Raw genomic sequence first — 17,930 nt, 5'->3', positions numbered from 1 at the left:
GACCCCATCATAAGAGGAGCTGCACCAAGGTCCCTGCTTTCCATTAAAATAATTTCAAAAAGCTTTTTTTCTCCCGCTGAAAGAACCCATTTTGCAAGATGATTTAGCTCAAAATCTGCTGGGAGTAACCCTTGACATAAAGTCATATTGTGTTGGAGTTTAGTCCTAAATTCATACATCAATTATTTACTGTCAACGCCGATTGTATAAGTGTAGAAAATTACTAGGAATGATATTTTCTCTCAGGCAGAAAAAATGTGATACAGCAGATTCACCCCACCTAATGCGCGGCCTGGTGTCCTCGGCCCAGAATTATTTATGCATTAGAAAACAGTGTGCCGGGCCGAAGGGAGACGGACGGGGCGGGCGACAGACACATTATTTTAAACCTTTCATAACACCCATAAATATTTCATAACAAATAAATAAAGAATGCCGGGCTTGTGTGGAGACAGCTGTAGAGGCACGGTTCAGTGCTCCGCGGAGCCCCGGGGACCCCGCGCTTGCCCTCAGTTAAGCCCCCATTTCTTTTTAATCATCCACTTAGTGCATTATGGGTAGGGGCTCTCCAGGTGAGCAGAGCTGAAGGTTACTCGGGTATGCCGCTCTCCCTCCGATCGCAGGGCTTTTCTTCTCTGCTTATTTTCTCAGACAGGGAAGCGGGAGCCTCTATAGTGCCCATAATCTCAGCAAAAGTCTCATCTTAGAGTCTGCCTCCTGACCTGGGTCCCTGGACGATCCTCCCCCAGATAAAGAGGGCAGTCCTGAGGGCACAGTGCGGGCTTGGGGATTAGCAGGTCTAGAGGCGGAGGCTGCGCTCCGAGGGGGCACGGGGCTCTTGACTGGATGCTCGGACTCTGCGGGGCTTCACATCAACAGGATCCCTTCATGGCCAAGAAAGAAGAAAGGAGGAGCAAACAGAGAGGAAAGCTGCAGGGCACTGTGGAAGGGACCCACCTGGCAGGATCAGGCCCTGCCCTGCAGCCAAGGCCGTGCCCACAGCATGCAGAGCAGGGGGGCAGCTTCCAAGCTCGCCGGGAGCCCTGAGTTCTCACCTTGGGGCCCTGGGAGAGGAGGACAGAGTGCTCCGGTCCTCGCTGACTCCCTGCCACGCATCCCTCCTGGACTGGCCAGCGAGAGGCTCCCGTCCACCTCTTGGGTGGGGCTCCAGGCCATGGCCGAGGGGCCCAGCACCTGACTGACAGGGTGATTCGGAGCGGTCACCCGCACGTCTCCCGTGCCTCCATGCCCTGGCTGTTGACCTCCCGCTCCTCTTGCCTCAGAGTGGTGGCCCCTGAAGGGCTGGTCGTTGGGGTCCCTTTGACCTACCTACATTGTGGGGTGCATCTCTATGTCCCCCAAAGCCCAGAGGCTAGAGGCGAGGCTTTTGAGGGGTGACTTGGCCAAGGGGGCAAAGCCCAAACTGGGGTTAGAGCTCAGCAAAAGCAGTCCACCCGCTGCCCAGCGGGCACCAAGAAGTCGGCACTGTGCCGGGCAGAGGCGTGCCTGCTGCGTCCTGGTCTCGCCTTCCGGCCTCCACATCCCTAAGGAAAAACCTCTTGATTCACCCAGCTGCAGTGTGTCTGTCTGCATGGCAGCTCTGGGGATGTCTGCAGATCCCTCAGACTGGGCTCCTTGGCCATCCTTGAGCCCCTGACCTGACTTTTCTGCTTGCAGGGGCTGGAGCTTTCTGCTGGCAGGGATCAAGTGCTTGCTCTCTGCTAGATTCTGAGGGGGTGCCCCCTCCTCCAGGACCAGCGCCCCAGCTCCTGGGAGTTTGGGAGGGAGGCACCTGGAAGCCCTCACGGCTGAGTCATGCCACAAAGCTTTAATAAATCTCTCACTGTCCTTTAAACATTTGAGGATATAACAAAGATCTTGACCGGCTACACTTATTTCAGTAATGCATTAAGTACATACGTGTTTCTGCTAACTATTGCACATGGTGCTGGGTTTATTTGCCGCAAGCTCATCAACAGTAACTTCAGGTTGGGAGAAAGGAAAGCACAGCCTTCCAAATGCCACAGTCACCAAACTGAGCTGGCGGCTTTTCCTCCGGCCGCAATCACGAGCACAGAGCCCGGTGCTGCCACCAGCTGTGGAGTCGCCGGGGAAGAGCTGCCATCACATCTTCTCCACCGGCAGGGGTGCCAGCCACTCTGGCCACCAGCGGCCCAGGAAAGGGGATTGACAAGCGTCACTCCAAGAGCCACACAGGGAAACAGTAGAGGTTAGGACACCAGACCAGGGCCGGAGGAAGGGACAGTGCCCACCCGAGAGGCCAGCGGCTCTGGCCCTGCGGCAGGATGTGTACCTGAGTCAAGCTACATCCAGCGATGCTCCCTCCGGACCAACTTGACAGGGACCGTGTCGGACCCAGCCTCAGCATCACAGAGCAGGCGCTGCCGTTTGCAGCAAAGCTTTTCCGAGCATCCGTGTCAAACAGTTCACAGGAAAGTCAGGGCATTGTCTGCTTTGCTTTTTTGTCTGCAGTTTATTATTTCTTGTTCTTCTTCCTTTCCTCCTCCTCCTCCTCCACTTTAATTAGGAACTTTTATTTACAGAATATTAATTCCGATGAGTTCAGTCTTGGGAAGTTGGCCGACCACATCCTTGGGATTCCTTAATTACTTCCAAGCGCATTGTGAAGTGGTTGTTAAATATTTAAAAGAAAATCAGTGTATTTTATTAAAACGTGCAGGCCCGTGTGCAGGAAGTGTCTCGTGGCTCCGCTGGGCCTGCTGGAGATGAATCCTCTGCCGCCGCTGGAGCTGGCCTGTGTGCCCCAGCGGGAAGAGCCTCGGTCAGCGGAGTGGACTCTGGGAAGCGCAGGGAGCCGAGGTTGGCAGATGTCGAGGCTGTGGGCTCTGACCCCCGCCTCTCGGCTCTCCCTCCAGCCGGGCCTGCCCAATGTCCCTCCCCCTGGGACTGAAGGAGCCTGTGCTTTGTGGACACAGATGAGCTGTCCCAGAGCTCCACAGAGAGCTGGACACCTCAGGGCCCCATGGGGCCACCTTGGTGCCATCCAATAGGCGCTCATGGAGACTACATGTGGCAGACTCCCGGGCTCTGAGGACCTTCCTGAGTCGCCGCAGCCTTGTCACCAGCCCAGGGCACCAGCTTCCGGCCCAGTGCCCCAGCTCACAGCTGGGGATGTCAGGTCAGCCAGTTCTGCTGCTGTGGCCATGCTACCTGCACGGCCAGCTTCTCTGTGGTCAGCGCTTCTCAGCATCCTCCTGTCTTGCAGCTAGGATCAGAGTCACAGCATCATAAGCCTGCAGGACAGCGATGGTGTCAGCCCCAAAGGTGTCCCTCTCGGAGGCTGCTGCCAGCTTGTACTGGAACTGCAACAGAGGAGTGGTTCGAGATGGCAGCTGAGTATCTCACAAGCAGGACACCCGCTGCCTCTTCTGGGACAGGAGACAGGACCCACGGGTCCTGGTGTCTCAGAGTTGCCACTTGCCAAGAACTTTCCTATTCACTTCATTAGCTATCAGGAGGGACCTGCGGGGACCCCACTTAATGTGGGTTCTGGTCCCTCCTGAGGGGCACACATTGCCTCAGTTTCCCCTGGGGTTTCATCTCACTCCAGCACACACCTGTGTTCATGAAGAGCAAGTCGCCCATTTATAAAACAGGTTGTTTCAAAGCTAGCGTCTGTTGTCACGGTCCACACAGACGTCAGCTGGCTGGGGCTGCACAGGCAGCAAATGCTGTCACCGCCACCTTCAAGTGTGCAGGTGTGCTGGACGCCTTGGAGAGCCAGTGGCATGCAGCAGGCAGAGAGGCCATCAAGGCAACAACTGAAAACTGGCTGGACAGGCTCTGAATTCAGCATCAATACGTCGAGAGCTTGGCACTCAAAGTTCTTATCATTGCCCCCAAAAGTGGGACACAGGTAGTCAGTGACTTTTCATGATCCATGAGGGGACCGAGAGCATCCAGTAACCACTGCTTTGAAATCTGGGAAGTCTGGAGCTCACAGCCGGTTCTGGTCACCAGCAGAGCCAGGAACCAGTAGCAACACTGGAGGGAGAGCATGACAGTTTGCTGGGAGACAAGCAGCGGCTAGGGTAAGCACAGGAGACTGTGGGGCCCAGGCATGCAGGCTCCACCTCCAGGACCCTCAGAGGTCCCCAGGTGAAGGCCCACCGAGGAGGGCGGGTCTCATGGTGCTGCAGGGCTGAGACAGGAGGCAGTGGCCAGAGTCCGCTTCAACCTCCCACAGCCTGCGGCTTCAACCAGGGGGTAAGAGAAGCAGCAGGAGAGGAGCAGAGGTGACAGTGCAGCCCAGGGCCACCACTCCTCTGCAGACTGAGAGTCTGCCATGGGACTGTGGCACTTTCCCCCGAACACACCAGTGAGGCTCTGGTACAGTGACAGCGGAGTCCAGGTGGAAGTGCTGTGGGACACAGACCCTGCCAGGGGAAGAAAAAGAGGAGGAGGAAAAGGGGGAGGAGGAGAAGGAAAAGGAGAAGGAGGAGCAGGAAGAGAAGGAGAAAGAACTGGAGGAGAAGCAGGAAGAGGAGAAGGAGGAGGAAGAGAAGGAAGGGCAGGAAGTCTCACAGAACCCCAAAGTCAAGAGGGGACAGGGCAAGAGAAGAATATGAAACCCCTGCATTCATAGCTAGGAAAAAAATAAACTTTAAACCAAGACCAACACGTACTCATGTTAATACAATGACCCACATTGAAGGTCTATTTAACTCAGATCCAAAATAGTACATCTGGCTTCAAATAGAACATCATGATGCTTGTCACAAAGCAGAACAGCTGTCTGCAAGGACAAGGAAAATGTCCACAAGAAGTGTCCAGGCTCGGTGAAGCACTGCTGGTGGAGGAAGCAGATAGGAAATTGAACCTTGCATATCACATACAGCGCTCCCACAGGACAGGAAGAAAGCTGCAAGGATGTGTGGGAGCAGGGAGCAGAGGGCAGGAACCCCAAGACTCAAGAATGACACTTGTGGTGGATTGATAACTGGTGGTCAACTTACAACCCCTGGCTGAACTGAGTAAGCGTGGTGCTGGGTGTGGGAGGCCCACCTGAGGACTGTTGCCAGCAGCATAAGAGGCAGAACTGGAGAAGGAGAAGGCTGTTGGGAGCTGAGAGAGGCTGTTGGAGCTGGTGGAAGCTATAAGGAGCTGTTGGTTCTGTTGGGGGGGCTCGTCATGCTGGCTTTCCTGATGAACTCAGCTGTTTTCATCCTTGGAGGAGCTCGGGAGCTTGTTGGCACTGAGAACAGCTTCATTTCACTTTGGGGAGCTCTGGTCCTCACTCTGAGCATTGCTTCCTGGCTCCAGAGGGGAAGATGATGTACTGCCGGTCTCCTGGAGAAGCTTGCTCTGTTGGCTTTCCTGATGGGAGCTTGGCCATTTTGATCATCAGAGGAGCTCGGGACCTCACTGTCACTGAGGATGGCTGTGGTACCTTTCAGGGGAGCTCTGGTTCTTACTTTGAGAATCACTTCCTGGCTCCAGTGCAGATCCCTCAGCCTGCTAGCACAGATCCTTCATCCTGCTGGCACAGACTTCCTAGATTCCACCACTGACCTTTGGGCCTTTGCAGCACAGATCCGTGAAACAGGCCTGCATGAGATATTGTTATGGGCTCGGGGCTTCTACTTGGATTCGTGGGAGGCATTGTTATGGGCTCTAGGTCTTCAGCTGTACTCATGCAGGACATTTCCGTGGGATCCAGGCCCACAGCTGGACTTCTGGTCTACAGTGTATGGACAGATTTCCTGCACTCTGTTTGTATATCAGTCTTGGGTGACTACTATAAATAACCATATAGAATATATGTCCTGTATTATATTGCTCTCCCTTGCAAAATAAGCCCCAAACCATGACAACACACTGTATACTAGACCACCAAAGCAGGAATGGAGGGCAAAACGACAGCTCCCCAGCTCCCCAACACATGCCCAGCAAGGGGCCAGGAATGGGAGACAGGCCAGGGGCTACTTCCTGTCTTGACAGGAAAAAAGAAGGAAGAACAAAGGAGTCAGAGATGGTGCATGGGGACATCACAGAGTGCGTGGAACTGGAGCCCCAGAGAGAGAAGAAAGGGGAAGGGAAGTGGAGCACATGTGCAGGGACAATGGCCGGGAAGGTTCTGATGTCGATGACAGACTCCGAGCCACGGTGAGGCTCTCAGAGGACTCGGGTCAGGACACGCCCAAAAGGAAAGAGGCGGGAGGAGAGGAAGGGCAGAAACACAGAACGTGAACAAAAGGTTTGCAAGCTCTAGAAGGGCAGGGACAGGCAGACACTGTGATCAGAGCTGCAGGGTAAAGACACCCACAAAGGGACAAGGGCAGGCCTCACAGCAGACGTCTCGGGGACATCATGAAAGCGGGGAATGAGCAGGAAAAACACCTGAATTGTTACAAAGAAAAATACTAGAATTCTACAACCAGTGAAATTAATCTCCAAGCAGGAAAGAAAAGTAAAGATTTCTCAAACAAACAAACAAAGAACCTCCCCGACAGAATTTACCCCTGGGAGACCTCCCCTTCCAAAACAATGAAAGGGGTTTTCAAGAAGAAAGGGGACGTAGAACACACCAAGGTAAAATATACTGATGAAAGCACGCGGGCAAATGAAGTGACAGCAACGCGCTCCAGTGTCAAGGTTTGATCTCAAATGTCCCCGGAGCCAGAGGTGGGGCTCTGGGAGGACTATTTGATGGTGGGCTGCTGTACTCACCAGTGGATTCAAGTTCTGATGAGCTCAGAGCCCAGTGTGCTGTTAGGAGGTAGAGCCTGGGTGGAAGAGGTGGATCCCAAAAGGTGACCTGGTTCCTTGCTCCTCCCTTCTCTCTCTGCTTCTTGGATGCCAGAGTGCAGCACCTGTTATCTGTTATGCCTTCTGCCATGCCATTTCTTCATGGAAATCAGCTGACCATGTACTGAATCATCTAAAACCATGATCCAAAGAAACCTCTTCCCCTTTAAACCTCCAACACTGTAGGTGTGGAGTATTTTGTTCCAGTGACAGGAAAGCTGTCTACTACACTAAGGATGACAGGGATAACTTCAGGATTCTCTGCTCCAAGTTCCTGCACTGTACATGTTGTAGAATAGTCTTGCTTGTAGGTGGTTGTCTTAGTTACTTTTCTCATTGCTGAGACAAAATATCCAACACCCAAAGTTAAAAGGGAAAAGTTTTATTTGGCACGCAGTTTGCAGAGGTTTCAGTCCACAATCAGCTGGCTCCAAAACAGCGTGGTGTGACACACAGAACTCACAAAGGAGAAATATTTGTGGTGGGCATAAGATAGCAAAGCAATAAGGGACCTTAGCAGTATCTTTTTGCCCCTTTTATATTCTATCTAGGCTACCAGGAGTAGGACAGTGCCAAACCAATCAGTAATCTCAAAACCTTAAACCCAGCATTGCACCATGAATCAATCACACACTCTAGCTCCAGCCACTTCTAAAAAAGCCCCACCTGTGACTCCATGAGGCTTTGGCGAGACATCTAGGCACAAACCATAACAGTGTGCATAGATAAGTTAAAATATATATTGTAAATTCTACAGCAATGACTGTTTTTCTAAATGTTTAACATGTTGACAGAGAGGATAGAATACAGTTATTAAGTGCTTGACTTAAACCACAGAAGTTAGAACTAAAAGCCTTTGGCAGTGAGTAGAAAAGTTACACCAGTGATTAATGTGAACCCAATTAGATCAATGAGCATTTTAAAGTGAATGGTCTAACTACACCAAACAGAGAGAAAGATTATCAAAGTGCATTAGTGACTTAAGAAAGCAAGCATCAACCCTATGTGCTGAACTGCAAAAAGCCCACTTTCAGCGTGGAGGTGTGGGAGGACCGCAGGTGAACGGATGGAAAGGTGAACCGTGCTCACGCTGCCGGCAGAAGCACTTGATGGCTGTGTTAGCTTCGGAGAAAGGAGACTTCAGGGCAAGGTGCGCATCGGGGTGAGGTAACAGCACTGCACAATAATAAAGGGCCAAATCCCCAGGAAGATGGTTCTAAGAGAACACACCCCAAAGAGATGCCAAAGTGGGCAGGGGAAAACCTGAAGGAGCTGCGGGAGAAACACACTCCCACTGCTCCGTGCGGAGACTTCGGCAGCCTTGCAGAAACGGACAGATCAAGAAAACACAAAATCACCAGGCATGGTGGCTCACACCGGTAATCCTAGCACTGGGAAGGCTGAGGCAGGAGGATCACTGCAAGTTTGAGGCCATCCTGGGGTACAAAGTGAGTTTAAGGCCAGCCTGGACCGTGCAGTGAAATCTTGGCAAAAAAGACAAAAAAAAAGGAAAAGAAAACAGAAAATCAATAGTGTTATAATCAACCTAAACACTATCAAGTGACTTTATTTAATTAATATCTAGAAAATAGTCTATCCACTGGCAGCAGAGTACACATTCTTCTCAAGCTGAAATGGAATGTTCTCCAAGGTAGTGTTTGGGCCCAAGAATACCCACAGACCTAAAAGACCAGGAATCATGCACAGTGTGTTCTCCATGACGAGGAGGTTAAAATGGAAATCAGGAACACTGAGTGCAGTGGCACACACCTGTAATCCCAGAATTTGTACCTAAGAGGCTGAGGCAAGAGGATCACTGCAAGTTCCAGTCCAGCCTGAACTACATAATGAGATCTTGTCTCAACAAAATGAAATCAATTAGAGAAAGAGGTATAAATGGTTAGAAATTAAACACTGGACATTTAATGAACACAGACCACAGAATTCTCAAGATGAATTTTAAAATGTTTTGAGCCAAATAAAAATGAAAGTACAACTTGTCAATTTGTGGGATGTGGAAGGGCAGTGCTTAGAGATAAATGTATGGCATTAGAGCTATAGAGTAAAAAAGAAGAAAAAGCTAAAAATCAGTGTTCTAAGCTCCCACTTGAGAACCCACACAAAGAAGAGCAATAGAGGCAGAAAGGAAGCAGAAGAAAGGAAACTGGGGTAGGAACTGATAAAGCTCAAATAGGAAAGTGGGGGAAATATGAGCTGATCCTCTGAGACCAGCAACATGTACCAGTCACCAGCCAGGTCTGGTTCAGGAGAGAAAACAGGGAGAACACACACATTATCACAATCTGAAACAAAAGAGGCCATGTCACTCCTGACCTTGTCTACATTAGAAGCGCCATTCAGAGGTGCTGAGAACACCCGAATGTCCACCACTGCGAGTTTAGAAGGCGGGTTTTCCTTGAAAGGCGAATTCCAGCACAGCCTATGCAAAGGGAATTAGAGACGGACAACCTGCACACCTCCGTATTGACTAAAGCAGAGGGATCAAAAATTCATATGCTGCCAAAGTAGAAAGCACAAGGTTCACAAACTAATTAATCCAGATACCTAAGAGAGAGTGACACCAGTTGTTCGTGATCTCTGCTAGAACCTAGAAATGGAAAAAACATGTTAGAAAGTTAGGGTTAAAACCAATTCAAGACAGGAAAAAAAAAGCCTGGCATTGGGGCACACACCTGTAATCCCAACATTCGGGAGGCTGAGGCAGGAGGATCCTTGTGAGTTTGAGGCCAACCTGAGCTACAAAGTGAGCTCCAGGCCAGCCCAAACTGCATATTGAGACCCTGTCTCAAAAAGACAAGGAAAAAAAAAAAGGACCGATTCAAGGGAGCATTTTCCTAGCTCCGAAACCGGGCAGACACTTAAGGAAAGCTACACACCAACACATGCCATAAAGTAGGTGAGAAAGTCCTGAATAAAATGCTAGCCGGTCAAATCCAGGAGTGGTAGAAGGCGCGGGGAACCACTGCACAGCAGGATTTCCTCCGGGCCTGCAAATCTGGCTCACAATTTGCAACCCAGTGGAATTGCCGTACCCATGAGCCAAGAAGGAAAATCACACAATTGCATCGACTGGGACATAAAAGTCGTTTGGCAAAATTCTGTACTAATTCAAAGTAAGAACTCTTAGCACACGAAGCTCAGAGAGTAACTTCCATGAACTCTTAGCACACGAAGCTCAGAGAGTAACTTCCAAGATAATGATTTATTTTAAAAATCTATTCTCAAAACCTGTTGATAGCATCATAATTAAATGCCAGAAATTGTATTCTTTCCTTCTAAGAGTAAGGAAAAGGCATGACGTCCTCTGTCACCAGGCTCGCTGAGTGTCACTCTGAAAGTCCTCACTACTGAAGTAAGACCAAAAAAGGACATAAGAAATATGTACATTGGGGAAAAGAAGTAAACTCTATTAGCAATGGCATGGCTGCTTAGTTAGGAAGCCCTGCCCATCTAAAATTAAACATCCTGGAATAAATGAACCCAGCAGTGCTGTAGAATACAGGATCAATAAACAGAATTTAAACACTGCCTCTATCTTCTAGTAATCAATAATTGAAATGTTTAAGTTTAAAACAATGCTATTTAGAATAGCATCAGACATAATGACAATACTTAGTAATAAATCTAGCAAAATACGTACAGGGCTTATATATGAAATACTCCAAAAATTGACAAAAGGAAAAATAAGATCTAAATAAGTGGAGTGGTGCTCTATGTTCATGGATTAGAAAACTGAGCAAGGTTAAATGACATTTTTTATGAACTTGATGTATACATTCTACAAAATTCCAACCAAAAGTCATCCTGCAGATAGTACCAAACTGACTCTAAATTTATACGGAAAGGCAAAAGGGCCAGAACAGCCAAATAACACTAAATAAGAACAATGTCAGAGGATTAGCACCACCCAGTTTTGCAAGTCAGATGGGACTGCACAGTCCAGACACTGCGGTACCAGCAAGAGAAAAGACACAGCAGCAATGCAGAGTGAAATGGACACAAAGCAGTCAGCTGAGCTTCCGCAAAGGAGCAGAAGCAGCTCAGTGAGGAAGTACAAGCACTCGGGTTAAAATGTGCCTGGAAAAACTGGAAGCCTCTGGGAAAGAAAGACAGGAAAAGTCAGGGAAGGAGGGAGGGAGCAAGGGAGGAGAGAGGGAGGAGGGAGGTCACCTCAGCACACCCTTCAATCCTTTCAAAGGAAATTAACTCATGCTAGATGCCATTCTTTAATACAAAGCCCATAATTATAAGACTTTAATTCCTTGATAAAAACACAGCATCTGAAGTTTGGTGGCTAGTTTTTAAATATAACATTAATAACCCAATCCACAAAAGAGAAAAAAATATATTGCAGTTTATTAAACTCTTGCACTCCATGAATAACATTAAGAGAAAGAAAAGACAAACCATAGTGTTTTTTTCTTGGAAGAATAATTTGTACAATGTGTATCGGACAAGGATTTGTAACCAAAGCATACTGAAAACTTAAAATATCAGTAAGAAATCAATGCACCTTACAAATGGGCAAGAGATCTGAATAAACACCTCACCGTGAGAGAAGATATAACTGGGAAATAAATGTATGCAAAGATAGTGATTCTTATTGGTCACCAGAGGATTACAAACCAAAACGAAGTGGAATATGCACATTAGAATGGCCGGGATGTAAAAGGAAAAAATGGGACAGAACCAAATACTGATCAGGATATAGAACAACAGGAATCCCCTTCACTTCACTGCCAAGTGATACAAGCACTTAGAAGACAGTTTGACAGTTTCCTACAAAATTAAATACACCCTACCCTATGATCCAGCAGTTGCAAAATAAACTGTAGTGTAACAGTAAAATGAAATATTTTTCGGCATACAAAACAAGCTATCAAGACACGCAGAGACGTGGGTGAGGCTGCGGTATGTATGTCTAAGTGAGAGCCCGATCCGGAAAAGCTACACATCTTAACAGTGCCAACCACATGACATTCTGGAAAAGGCAGATGGTAGAGGCAGAAAGAGATAGTGCTACCTGGAAACAGGAAGCGGGTCGAGAGCTGGAGGTTGAGTAGGTGAAGCACAGACTTCTCCTAGGACAAGAAAACTATGATGCGCCACAGCCTCATGGTGAACACAGAGCAATAAGCACTTGCCAAAACCCACGGAATGTCACAGAACATAGTGAATCTTCGTTAGATTAAGTGGAAAAAGACTTAATTTGATGAAGATTATAGTTTTTGTCTAGGAGTTTCTCCAAAATACCCATTGCCCAGGTCTAATAGTGAGAAAAACATTAGGAAATTCTCAGTTGAGGGGCATTCTATAAAAACCTGACCAGGGACTCAAACCTTTTTAAAGTTACTGTGATATTTGAGCTGGGTGTCAACCTGACTGGCTTGGGAGCCACCGGGGGTACTGGTAGAACAGACTTCTGGGCATGTCTAGGTGGTCATGGAGCCATGGCCTTGGGGACTCTGTCTGGTCCTGGCCCCTTCCTCTCTGCTTCTGTTCCGGATCAGGCTCTCACTTAGACATACATACCGCAGCCTCACCCACGTCTCTGCGTGTCTTGATAGCTTGTTTTGTATGCCGAAAAATATTCTGCTCTACATCCTGGTCACCATGAAGTGAGCATCTTTCTCCTGCCCTCTACCATGAAACCAGCCGCAGAAGCCAAAGCAAAACTCTTATCCTGCAGGCTGTGGTCTCCGTGATAGAAAGCTAATGAATACAGTCATCAAGAAGAGAGAGGAGGAGGAGGAGGAAAGGCCAGAAATTATGTCAGCACGATTTGTTATAGATTCCACTGCTATGACAAAATACCGGAGGTAATCAATTTAGCAGGAGAAAAGGGTTATTTAGCTCAGAAATCTGGAGGCTTCAGTCCATGCTCAGACTAACCCATCATTTTGGGGCCTTGGAGAGGTTGCACATCAGAGTGGAAGCAGGTGAGGCAAAGCCTGCTCACCTGACGTCAGGAATGAATGAAAAGAGGAGGAGCTGGGTTCTCTTCAAGGACAGGTGTCCATGACCTCAGACTTCCCACTGGGCCTGCCCCTACAGTTCCACCAGCTACCCAGTAGTACCACACCCTTAACACAGGGGCCTTTAGGAAACATTCAAGACCCAAACTCTAGCAGGAAAGAAAGAAGGGAAAGAAGAGATAGAGGAAGGGAAGGAGAAAGGAAACTGTCATAACCAAGAAGAAACCAAGTTGACTTTCTGCCAACTCTTCTGCATACTAAACAAAATACAAATAATACATCTCTAAAATACATGGCAAGAACAATTAACAATATCCATTGTACACTGCAACATCAACAGATTTTTGAAGAAAAACAAAAAATGAGACAATAACAGAGGCTGGCCCAATATGACTGTATGCTGGAAGAGACAAGAAGTTAAAGACATAAATGAAAATATACTCCCAATTAATGAAAGTACAGGAAAGTCTCAAGAAAGAAAGGGAAGTGGGAATTCCAGAGCCGAAAAAAAAATTTTAAAAATAGTCATTCAATGGTCTTGACAATAGATTACATTTGGTATAAAGTGAATAATTTTAAAGTCAATACAGACTGCCAAACAGGTCAAATCCTGGATTCTAGACAAATGATGAATGTGACAATTCAAACAAAGGAAACTATACACTGGTGATCACAGTCAAACTTCTTAAAACTAAAGTTAAAGGCAGCATTTTAAAATCAGGCAGAGGAATAACCTCAATGGTTCCACACACAGCTGGTGACATTTTTACAGTCTTGAAAGAAAAATGAAACTGTGAACCAGTTTCACACAAAGACCGCTGTGTTTAGAGAGAACGTTCCTCAAGGAAAAGGCAAAAAATAACCCCAAAAAAGGGAAGTAGGAGAACTGTTTGGCATCCAGGCTGTGTCACACAGTGGCATCGGGGGGAAGGGAAAGGACACCAGCAGAGACCAGCTCTTTATGGTGGCGTCGGTAGGCGTGCATAGTGATCAGATAGTTTCCTCTTAAGCCCTTTACAATGGACAGAACTACACAGTGGACAGCAAAACTACAGCAGTGCCTCCTGAGGTCCACGCCCAGGACAGAAGTAATTCACATGGAAATTAGGCTGAGTGGGGTGTGTGAAGAGTTACACATGACAACAGAGGTTTCACCCTCCCCAGGAAGGAGTGGGATGTTCACCCTAAGGAAAGAGCAAAGATCTTCTCAAAGGCACAGATAGCCCCACTTACAGTGCTTCCACTTGCCGGCTTTGTTGTTGTTGTTGTCTTTATGATGGGACAAAAGCCATACACGTTCAGCAGGAACCATTCTTCAGAGTTTGAGTTTCTGTCTTTCCTGGGCTAGCCACAGTCAGTGCTGTCCCTTCTCCTGCTGCGGAAGGGTACACAGCCAGGGTAGTGCCCAGCGGCCAGCATCCCGAGGGGGACGCCACCATGCCAGAGCACGCACAGCTGTGCAGAGGTGCTTGGTGCTCAGGTGGATTCTATCCATCATCATCTCTGGTTTTCTTCACTGTACACAGGATTTGTTCAGACAACACCATCACGCCCAGAAGCATGGGCAGAGGATGAGTATGGCCATCCCCGTGGCAACCACCAAAATGATTACAAGAAGAGGTAGGGTTAGAAAGTGAACAGATAAATTAAAATGGAATTCAATATGTTCAACTAATCCAACGTATCTGGACGGGAAAGGAGAGGCAGGGATACAGCAGTGAGTCTGAGCAGAGCAGCACGCAGCGGGGAAGTTGGAGGGCCAAGTGCGCGTGTCAGGGGACATACTGCTGCAGCTGCAGACCACACTGAATCCTGAGAGTGCGATGCATGGGGATAGGAAGCAGCTGCTGGACTCTCTCGGATGCACAGGGCTCCAAGGACATGGTCCGACTGCCCACGTGTCCACCCACTTCTCAGACTCAGCGGAGAGTTCCTCTTGGGTGGGTTCAACATGCTGCACCCTCTTCAGCAGAGCCGGGAGGGGCCTGGTGGGAAGTGTGGAGAGGCACCACGGAGGATGTGTGGCAGTGCAGGGCAGGAGCCTCGGGGCAGTCGAGTTGGAGACCGACCCTTCCTGCATGAAGCTCCCTTGTGAGTGGCAGAGAACATCTGGGGGAAAGCTATTTTCCTGAGCATTTTGTAAAATGCTAATGCACACAGGAATAACTGAGAACACCTGGCTGAAACTCTGGAAAGCCCACCCGATTCCGTAGGTCGGGGCAGAATCCCTAAGCTGAGGGCAGGGATAGCATCCCGGTGGGGACGCCAGCATGGAAGGAGGGGGGTGGCCTGGAAGTGCAGTGGTTACAAGGTCCTGGTGGACCTGGTGGACCTCAGTCCCTCGTCCCCAGACCCCACACCCAGCCCCGAGCACCCAATCCCGCCAGACCCAGACCCTAGGTGCTACAGCACCTGCGGGCACCCACTGGCCCCTCTGCTCCTTCCCGGGAGAAGCCCTGACCGAACGGCTCCCTGGAGGAATCCCTGAGCCCAAGGAGGATGCTGGGCAGGGGCGCAGAGGCCACCCTGGACCTGTGGTCCCCAGCCATAAGCCCCTCCTGAAACACAAAAGCTGCTGTGGCCGTGAGAGGCAGTGGCCACTTCCTCCAAGGGAGGCCAGGAGCCGCCCAGCTCTGCCCTGGCTCCCTCCAGGAGGAGATTCTGAAGAGAGGATTCCTTCAAACACTAAACTGTGCACAAGCACCTACGACTGGGCAGCGCTGATGCAGCCTTCTGTCCACAATCACAGATATTTTACTACATTTTCCCTCCTAGCAAGGAAATAAACAACACAGGGCAGCCCGTTCTAGTCACTTATGAAAACAGTCGTGGCTTTTACAAGGATATGAGCTGCCTGAGTGCAGCACTGTGGACAGTTCCAGCTCACTTGTCCAATCCAGAGGACCACGAGAGACCAGACACAAAATCAGGAGCATTTAGACAGTCCTGGGAATTGTCTGATTATGCAATAAACAATACCGTCCACTGAAAAAAAAGCCAACAAGCTGCTCATGTTGGTGCACGCCTCTAATTCCAGTACTCTTGGAGGCTGAGGCAGGAGGGTCACAAGGTCAAGTCCAACCTGGGCTACTTAGCAACTTAGCAAGACCCTATCTGGCAATAAAAAATTAAAAAGAGCTGGGGATGTAGCTCAGCGCAAAGGTGCTGAATTCAATCCCCAGTCAAAAAAAAAACAAAAACCAAGTCACCTGAAATCAGATTGTCCGACCTTGGCGTCAAGAGCAAGTGGAGAATCCTCTGCGCCTGCGGCTCTTCCATTTGCCCTGTGCCCAGGGTCCTCGAAGCTGTTGCGGCAGCAAGAGGAGGGCACCTCTGTATTCCTGCAACCGCTCTGTGTGGTCCTCACCCTGGCTGTGTCCTCTCAGGTTTGTCCCTCTAGGTGGGATGGACTGGCTAGGAGGGCTGGGGGTGGGTGTGTCCCTTCCCAGGTGGCTCGGCCCTGTGCGTGGCCCTTCTGCATGCAGCTGGCCGATTCTCCACTCCCAAGGTGGCAGGAGGGATCTTTCCAGCTGCCATAGGAGGAAAGGAAGAGCTTCTTCTTGGGCTGAAGGCTGGGCTGGCCCCCATCACTGCATTTGTAGGAGTCACGACAGCCCCTGGGGTCCAAAGCTGCAAGAGTGGAGACCGAGGGCATCAGAATTTGTGCTCAGATGGGTGCAGGGCGGCTCCTCGGGTAAAGCTTTCACCTTTCTCCATTGAATGAGTTTTCTGCAGAAGACGCCACGGGTGGTCCAGGACAGATGCACCGCACCCTGACCCCAGAATCACCCACCAAGTGATGTTAGTCTACAAGGGCAGGGGGATCACTGATGCTCAGATTGTCTCCTGCCTCCCACTGCAATTCTAGGTGTGAAGGAGATAAGAGCTAGGAGGCACCAGCACCCCTCAGGGGCCAGGATCCTGGGGAGAAGTCCACAGACAGGTAACCCATGCCGTGTGCCCCCATAGTCAGCATCACAGTGTCCTGCTGCCCATGGCCTTGAGGGTCTTATTTCTTAGACAGTACTAGACTGCTGGAGACCCCAGGCCACTGGCAGAACAAAATGCAGAGTAGCAAGTCTTTATCCTCAGTCATAAATGAATAAGTTTACTGATAAGCACTTAGTCACCCCATGACAGAAGCTGGTACCAAGCAAGCGGACAGAAAAACAGCAAAATAAACACAACAGACAGGAGCAGGAAAGACTCCAGATGATGAAGATTTTCAGAATTTTGAAGGATGTTTGGCACGTTCAAAAAAACCAAGTAGAAAAAGGAATTTATAACAAAACTAAGAAGATGCAGGAAGTAATGACTGAGCAAATTTGAGTCAGATTCAGCGGGATTCGCAGGAAGGCATGGGAGAGGCTGTCTTGCATTCAGCAGTGATTTCTCCACAGACCAGCCCAGAGCCGAGGCAGGATCAGTGAGGCCACGGGAGGATTCGGAGAAGTTGGCCGGAACGAAACACAGAGTGGCAACAGAGTGAGGACAGAGTAAAGTCCAGGTGCAGGGGATGGGAGTCCAAGAGGAGGGGTGTGTCCACAGAACAACTAAGTACAGTGACAGAGTTCTCTAGAACAGATAAACACAGTCTAGTCCCTGGGCTCAGGAAGTCCAGTGAGCCCTAGCAGGATAAATAAACAGAAGGCAGCTTCTTGCAAACCACAGACCAGAAGTTCAAAGATTTCGGATGGGGGTTCACAAGCTGCTTGAGAAGCAACCAGGGAGACGGCTCACAGGGCAGGCGGAGCCAGGAGACGGAGCCACTGCATCACAAATGTGCCAAGAGGAAACCACCGCCACCATGGACACCCAGATCCACAACGTTCTTTCAAACATGAAGGAAGTGAGGGCATGGCAAACTGACTGGGCAAGTCGGCGTGACCTGCCAATCACAGAGATCTAGGAGACATGAACCCAAGCCCTGCATCTAGGACCAATCAGAAGGGGCTATCTTCAGTTCTTCTAGTGAGAATTAAAACAGGTTTCTGGTAGGATGGCCTGGACCTGACATCAGCCTGAGGGGTGGAGGATACAAGAGATGGCTGCTGCTGAGCTCTTGGCCCTGGTGCTCTCCCATTCACAGTGGTCTGCTCCCCTTGTGGAGTGTGTTCCTGTCCCTACTTCTAATTGGTCCTCACC

The sequence above is a fragment of the Chinchilla lanigera genome, unplaced genomic scaffold (assembly GCF_000276665.1).
Source record: "Chinchilla lanigera isolate Chin_1 unplaced genomic scaffold, ChiLan1.0 scaffold00103, whole genome shotgun sequence".
In the NCBI taxonomy this organism is placed as follows: domain Eukaryota; kingdom Metazoa; phylum Chordata; class Mammalia; order Rodentia; family Chinchillidae; genus Chinchilla; species Chinchilla lanigera.
The sequence above is the reverse complement of the archived record's forward strand: the minus strand, read 5'-3'. Positions refer to the sequence as shown.